The sequence below is a fragment of the Hippoglossus stenolepis genome, chromosome 10 (genome assembly GCF_022539355.2).
Source record: "Hippoglossus stenolepis isolate QCI-W04-F060 chromosome 10, HSTE1.2, whole genome shotgun sequence".
Lineage (NCBI taxonomy): Eukaryota > Metazoa > Chordata > Actinopteri > Pleuronectiformes > Pleuronectidae > Hippoglossus > Hippoglossus stenolepis.
This window is the reverse complement of record NC_061492.1, coordinates 25,806,811-25,815,497: the sequence shown is the minus strand read 5'-3', so window position 1 is coordinate 25,815,497 and position 8,687 is coordinate 25,806,811.

The window sequence follows — 8,687 nt, the reverse complement described above, 5'->3', positions numbered from 1 at the left end:
GTTGTTTAAGTAACTGAAGGTCAGTGAACATGTCAGTGTTTGGGAACGTGACAGTGACACTGTTGGACATTTCCAGCTCCTAATGGCTGTGGTTTGGGGGATATGGCGTGCTTCTCATTGCCTGGAAGACATGGGTTGTCCTCTCACCACAGCGGGGATCCTGTGTCGCCGTCGCGCTGTTCTCTCTCGGTTCCGGATCATCCGTGTCTCGTCCTCACCACGGCCCCGCTGCCCTGCATAATCATCCATAAATCAAACAGGTTATATAATATGTTAGGACGGGTGTCTATGGGCTGAAACCTTAAAACACCCACACTTCTGGCCGCGGTCCAGTGGTGTTTGGCATCAGACAAACCTGGTAATACAGAGCAGTGCAACAGTTTTATTTCTCCCCTGTGTGATTTAGTGTTTATTAACTATTTAAGCATTTAGGAAATATCTTCCTTTTTGTGTCTTTCTCATAAAGTTATTTTAATTGCCACCAAAGAATTACATGGAATTTGGTGATGTAGAGATGATGTTAGGTGTTGAAATATATTGTCTATTATTTGCTGGTGATAGGTCAACTATCTTGGAGACATTTAAATAAAAGCAGGCCAATCTTGCTTATGTAGCCTAATAAAATGTGGTCTCTCATCCTAATATTCTATTCATTTGCAGTGTGGCTACCATGACACCATCAACAAATAAAGCCTAATTTCAACGCTAATTAAAGTATGCCTACATTTGTTTTCTTTTTGAATTAACCCATGTTTGATCACAAACTTTTCACAATACAAGCGCCCATAACTGTTATGTTTGTGTTTGGAAGGATGAGGCTTAGTTTAAATCCCAACGTAACTTTATTACACGATGCCCTAAGCAACATATATGTGCATCATATTGTCTTCTTACTCTAATCTTTTCTGCTTCTTTAATTACTCATATTTAACAACTGCTGCCACCTAGTGGATAAAACATGCAGTAGTATCTGATCACAACAATAACTAACAGGGAAATGTCTACTTAAAAGATTCTCTGTAGTGAATTAGATTGGATTTTATCCAATGCAGTTATTTAAAGTCAGGAATTCTGCTGTGTGAGACAGGATCCACCAGTTTTACAACAAATACATGATTATAGTAAATAGTCAAGTATCATTTGTGGCAATGGGTAGTTAAACTTATCTGCAGTAAAGACACATTTAGTTTGAACACAAATGTACAAAACAAGAGAGCAACCAGTGCTTTTTATTCATAAAAAGTAGGACACTTTTGAGGTAAAAAATGCAACTGTGTGAGAACCATGTCCAAAAAGATTCTACTCAAACTGATCCCAGACAACGTAAATAAAAGTAAATTTGAAATAGATGTTTCTTAATCATTTACAAAATAAAGTGTGAAAAACAAAAAGACTTTTGTAAAAGGCTAAATTTGTTTATATGTCTAGTTTTCTTTTATAGAATCACAGTGTTCAACAGATGCTCTGTAAAGTGTCAGCAATACCACTGTAAAATAAATGAAAAGCTTTTTTAATTAATTCAAGAAATTTGAAAGTAGTAGAATGTAAAGGCCCAGGCTGTTCAGGCATTTCAAACATCAACATTTGCAATAACAACACTTCCAAAATAATTTGACTCTACTTCAGTGTAAAATCTTGGACACCTTAACACAACAAAATGCACAAAAGACTTCCTGCCAACAACATCATATAAACATGTTTAGAGGATGATGTCTTTTGTACCAGTTAAAGACTCTCACATTGTCTACAAAACTGTACTGAGCTGGTATATTTAGATGAAAAATACACAAAAGCAGTAAACAATTTTGGACATTTGTTTTTTGGTTAAGTAGTACTTCAAGTGCATTAACAGAATGTTCATCAACCATTTGTTACAAACAGTTTGAGAGAGGTTGAAAAAAATCACCCTGAGCTCATAATACAACCCCGAGCTAATGACCACATCTTCCTCCTGTCTCACAATCACACTGTTTTGATCTTGACTGTCGGCTCTGATAAGGCTACATGTATGTGCATGTGTGACTTTAATTTCCTTAACGCAGATAACATCAGACCCAGTCACAAATCTCAACAGCTTCCGGAGGCCTATTTCATCCAATCCCCTTATGTACTGATTTAAAAACCGCAAACATTGATTCTCTGCTGGAGTAGCTGGAGAGGCCGTGATCAGCTTTAACACATTTCATGTTGTTGGTTTAAGATCATCATACATCTTCTGGATTTCCAGCACACTGGGGAAGAACTTCACATGGCTTCATCCTTATCATGGCTTCATCCTTGAATTGAGTAATCAGTTCTTCTAAGAGATTCACTCTGTGAAGTTTCACTGTCACATGCAAAAGTTCATAAGAATGGCTTGGTGGGGCAGCAGGTTCTGTCTTAGAATGAATGTAGCCATTGCTGGATCTATTTCGACCTCACTCAGACCGTCACCACGGTCTTTACCTTGGACCTTGAATGATGCCCTCATCTCTCTATCCTCGAGACCATATATCAACAATGTCACGTGAGTGACCTTAGGGGGCTGGGCTCGCTGCCCATAAAGCTCTCCGGTGAGCGCGGCCGCCTCCTCTTTGCTTCACTCGCCTCATCCGAGACCGGCAGGTAAGTGATATATTTTGGGACTCCACTTTTATCAATCCGCCACTTTTGTGCAGGTGCCTTGTGTCCCTGAGGATTGTATGTGGTTTCCCCCTTTTCTAATAGCGAGGCAGAGGGTTACACTGTATGTGTTAAACTCTGCTCTTTGTTTCAGGCAGCTTAATTTGCTGCACCTGGTACTAACTACTCTTGCTTGCAGCTTCGGGTAAGTGTTGTTTATCTCACGCTGTTTGTTTCCATACAGAGTTTTTTCCCTTACAGGAGTGAGTAGAAAAGTTTGGAAGCGTGATCACTAAATCATCTCTTCCTAAAGGCAAGTTGATTTAGATCAGGGGTTGCCCCCCCCCCCACCCCGTAACTTGCTGTCCGCAGTGAGTGGGGTTTCTCCAACCCCCCCTCGTGCGTTCAAGGACAGTGAGGAGTGGAGGTGAGTTTTAAGTCAACCTTTTCACGTTTATTTCCCATTCAAAAATAAATAAATAAACAGTATTTGAGGCCAGGTAGTTTCCCCTTTTCACCTCTGTGCGCAGCAGGTGGGATTGTTTACCTGTGTTCCCTGTATAAAATACAGTTGGTTCTTAGTTATCACCTTCTGTTAGGTGCTAATTTTGTTTCCCTTAAGCCCTGTTCGCAGTGGCTGGACTTTTGTTCTCTCTCCACCCCCCCTTTTTTTCTGCCATTGCAGGCATACAGTGGGCATTTTCGGGTGAATTACATTTATTTCACCCCTTCCTTCGTTTTATGTGATAGTGGCCAGCTGTGATCAGCCTGTTTATTAGATCCCCTTTATCAGCTATCCGTAGCTGCTGGGCGCTATTGTTTATCTATTTATTTATTTATTCTTAAATCACAAAAGTGACACAGAAATGTCCTCACATTTGTGCCGTTATTGCCGGGGTATCATGGATCCCCGTGATGGCCACCGTGAATGTCCTACTTGTTTGGGCATGGCACATTTGATGGATGATATTGAGAACCCCTGTGTGGCAGCAGTGGAACTGCCTGTGGAGGAGCGTGTTAAAAGAGCCAGATGGGTGGAGCAGTCTGTTCGTGCTGAGGCCATGCAGCCTCGACCAGCTCAACTAAATGAAAGGGGACACACCTCAAGGAAAGCCCCCCGAAAACGTAGGCATGAGCACACCCCTGTTCGCAGGTGGGACTCAGGCAAGAAACAGGCTCCCAAATCTTCACAGAACCCAGCTGGTCAGCAGGATGACACTCAGCTGCAAATCCTAGCTGCCATACGTGGTCTGTCAGAGAGGTTGGGTAGAGTTGAGTCCCAGTACCCGGCCACAACAGCTATGGCATCGGGGCATGGGCACTCAAAGGAATCCTCCCCGGACAGGTTACCCTCCTATCAGGAGGAGAATGTGGTTCACCCTGACATTCTCTCTCTATGCTCAAAATTCCCTTTTTGAAAGTGATGAGCAGTCTGATGGTGCTGCTGGGCTAGAGCAGCCTAAATCCACACAATTTGAGGGGGCGTCCAACCTCAGCAACATGGGTGACAGTGAGCCTTCACCCATGGACGTCATCTCAAAGGTTTCAAGTGCGGCAAAAATTGTGGGGCTCAATGTTCCAACTGAGGCTCCTGCTCCAGTGGATGGGATTTGGGCCGGCACCACTCAGTCCCAGCAATCAGTTACTGTACCTGTGGCTGGTGACTATTTGCACATGCTCAGGAAAGCATGGAACATCCCTAGTGGTGCACCTCAGTTCAATGCAGGTTGCCGGAGACTGGCTAAGATACAGTATGCTCCTGAAACAGGAATGGGGGATATGCCTCCAGTTGAGCGGGAGATGGCAGCTTTAACATCTCTGGGTCCAGAGTGGGTAACCACCAATCCACGCTGTCCACTGAAAGAGTGTGATAAGTCGGACCGACTGGTGTGTCGGACTTATAATGCAGCCACACGAGCAGCCCGTTCGGGCAATGCACTCGCCATTTTATTGGCAGCTCTTAGGAGAACAGCCAACCCAGAGGACCAGGACACCATGAGCCTGATAGACTCTGCCCTTGTCACTCATTCCCAACTTACAAGGGACATTGGTGCAGCTATGTCATCTGCCATGATGTCACGGAGGCAGATCTGGTTGGCACAGACAACTCTTCCCGAGAATATCAGGAAAGAACTGACCAATATGCCAGTCGTCCCAGCACACGTTTTTCATCCTGACTCCCAGGGTGTGTTAGATAAGGCTGAACAGTCTCGGCGTACCAGAGAGTCTGTACAGCGCACGTTCAGAGGGGCTGTGACTACCAGGTATAAACTTAGGGGCTCCCAGCCTCCCCACCAATCATCATCCTGGGCTCGTAAGTTCAAGGTCCTGCCATTTGGCCTTTCCCTCTCACCACGGTTGTTCACCAGAGTGGTTGGGGCTGCCTTGTCTCCTCTCCAGATGTCAGGAATAAAAATCCTTCCCTACCTGGACGACTGGCTGATTTGTGCTCCATCTCTTGGCCAAGTTGTAGAGGATACCCAGAGGGTGATCTCGCATGTACGGTCCTTAGGTTTCAAGGTAAATGTGACAAAAAGCAACCTCGAGCCAAGGACTTTGTTTGAATTCCCTTATGATGTCTGCATCCCTCACCTCTCAGAGGGTGAGGAGGATTCTAGCCTTCCTGGAACGGTTCCGTCTCGGCAGGCAGCTAGAATTTATCAACTTTCAGAGGATGCTGGGGATGATTTCAGCCGCAGCAGCTGTTGTTCCTCTGGGCCTCCTCAGGGCCCGGCCAATGCAGAGGTGGCTGAATGCCTTCAAGCTCGACCCGAAGCTGGACAGACACGTGAAACTTCGTGTGACACGTGCATGTCTCCAAGCCTTACGCCCATGGGCGGACAGGGTGCTTCTGCTCCAAGGAGTCCCCCTCGGGAATATTCCATCAAGGAGGACAGTGGTGATGACAGATGCTTCCCTCACAGGTTGGGGAGCAGTCTGGGAAGGCAGGATGGTGCGCGGTTTGTGGATACCCCCTTGGGGTGGCGAACACATCAATGTTTTGGAGTTGAGAGCGGTTCACCTTGCTCTGAAGGCTCTCCTTTCCTCCATCCAGGGCAGGCATGTCTTGATAAGAACAGACAGTTCTTCAACTGTGTATCATATAAATCACCAGGGAGGCACAAAGTCCCTGCATTGCCTCCAGGTGGCACAGAAACTCCTGTTTTGGGCCTTTCAGCATCTGGCTTCACTGAAAGCAATCTTTATCCCAGGGATTGTAAATCGAGCAGCAGACCTCCTGTCCAGGACTGGTCCTCTCCCAGGAGAGTGGAGGCTTCATCAAGAAGTTGTATCCCTATTATGGAGTCGGTTTGGCACGGCTCGGGCCGATCTATTCGCATCAGCAGAGACAACCCACTGCAGGATGTGGTTCTCTCTGAAAGGCCAGGGAGGTCCTCTAGGCCTAGATGCAAGAATGGCCGGAAGGGTTGTTGTACGCTTTTCCTCCATTCCCTCTGATTCCCCAGGTACTCAACCGGATTACCTCGGGCCACTACGAGGTGCTGTTAATAGCCCCCAGGTGGCCAGGGAATTTATTGGTTCCCAACGCTCCTTCGCCTGGTTCACGGTCAACCATGGGCCCTGCCAGTCAGGGCAGACCTCCTCTCACAGGCAGAAGGTCAGATATGGCACCCCAGATCAGACATCCTGCAGCTTTGGGCTTGGCCCCTTCTCAGTACCTCTCTCAGGGGTTAGATGAAGCTGTCCTGAGGACCATAGACAATGCCCGGGCTCCCTCCACTCGGGCTAACTATGGCCAAAAATGGAATGTTTTTTCTACATGGTGTCGAAACAGACAGGAAAATCCAGCCACTTGTCCTATTGAGCTGGTTCTCCGCTTCCTTCAGTCACTTTTGGACTCGAACAGGGCGCCCAGCACCATTTAAGGTATACACTGCCGCAATTTCTTTCTTCCATGAGACAGTGGGAGATGTTACAGTTGGAAGACATCCTCTAGTGTCTCAGTTCATTAAAGGAGCATACCGCCTGCGACCAAGCAGGGCTCCCAGGGCTCCATCGTGGGAACTCCCCTGCATCAGGGTTACGGTCCCTGATGCAGTCTCCCTTTGAACCCATAGGGCAATCCAGCCTTAAGTCTCTATCTCACAAAACAGCTTTCCTCCTGGCTATATGCTCTGCCAAAAGGGTGAGTGAATTGCATGCTCTGTCTATAAGTGACGATTGTTTAAGATGGAGGGCAGGTGACTCAGGTGTGTCTCTCTGGCCAAACCCCTCGTTTTTGCCTAAAGTCATAAACCCTCAGATGGTAAATCAGGTGGTTGAGATCAGCACTTTTCAACCTGATCCGGCTCTACTGCAGGAGGAAGCCGGCCTGCCTACTTTGTGCCCAGTAAGGGCACTGAAGGCTTATATTGCACGCACAAAGTCTCTGAGGGGCTCACACTCTCAGTTATTTGTCTGTTTTGGTGGTAAAAAAGTCGGCCACCCTGTGTCTAAACAGTGTTTGTCCCATTAGATCGTTAACACTATCACTGAGGCCTATTCTGGACAGAACCTACCAGTCCCAGATTCCTTGGTAGCTCATTCCACCAGGAGTGTGGCCACTTCCTGGGCTGCTTTGAAGGGGGTCCCTCTTTCAGAAATCTGTGCAGCAGCAACATGGAGTGCTCCCTGCACGTTCTCTAGGTTCTACAGGATCAACGTGGCTTCCCCCACACCACTGGCTTCCGCGGTGCTGCTCTCAGAATTTTATGGGGATATGATAGATAAAGCAAATATAGTTTTCATTTTTGTTCATAATTCAAATATTTCGTTTGTTAGACTTTTGTAGTTGACTGTTATTTATACAGAAGGAGAGTCTGCCAGTTTTAAGCTATATGCTATACGTCATGCACGCTGAACAAGGGCTCAATGCGAAAACATCCATGCAAAATGTAACTTCATCAAAATACTAGATAGGTTTATAAACAGAGGCTCGAACACAGCTAGCTGGATCGTGCCTTAAGGGAGACAGGTTGCTGTCGCTGTCGTTAACACTCTTTTGTTACATGTGGTCAAAAGACATAACATAATTTGGCATGTAACCAAAAACTTTCCTTACCTGTAGTGACACCGTTGCACTTGAAATCATTTAGCCCTGTTGTAGGGTCAGTCTGATGCAGCAGCAACCCTACTCCATGCCGGTGAGAGCTTCTGGCAGGACTGAGGTAACGCCTTAATTCAGATGTTTCTCTTTTTTTCCCCCATGAAAAGTTAACTCGTTGTTACGACCCCGCCCAGGAGAAAACCCAGTCACAACATGATACATGAGTCCCCCCTTTCCCAGCTCCCAAGAAGAACCAAACAAACAATTTACAGCCCGTTTGTGTTCATTAACTCTTTTGCTTCAGGGTGGGCTAACAGCAAAACAATAAACGAAAACAATCCTAAGGCGAACAACCTAAACTTCCCTACTCAAATTAAAGAAACAAAAAGACATGGTACTGACCTAACTCCTCTTACCACGCTTCACAAGGTGATTCCGGCTGGAGGTCTGACTGGCAGTGGCGAAAGGAGAGAGCACAGGAGCTGGGGGAAGCCGTCCTCTTATCCTTCAAGCTTGGAGGCTGGAACCAATAAGCTCCCTGGAAACACACCTACACACTCAGTCACTCATCCACTCAGTCACTCGTGGAGCCAGACACACCTGAAACACATCACACCCAAGCATCACAGCAGAGAGGGAGGGAGAGAGAGGGAGGGAGAGAGAGAGAGCCACACCACAGGCACAGTAGATAACAACACGTTCACCAAAGACCACGACCTCAGGGTCGTAACACTCGGAAATTCCGAGATAATTATCTCAGAAAAACAGAGCTTTTTTTTTTCAAGTGAATGCAATACGCTTCCGTAGTAACCCCCCCACCCCAAATAAATCCTAATCGTGTCCCATATTTTTGATGTGCTTCATCTGATCATTTCTTTGAACTTGGATCTTTTTTGCCTTCCATGGTTTGCTTTATGTTGATTCAAACCAAATTAAACTGAAGCTGAGACTTTTTTAGGTTAAAAAAATGTTCAACTGGCTATTACAGTCTTAAAACAACATCAAGCACTGAGCACTTGCTCTCTCTAAGCAAGTGAGC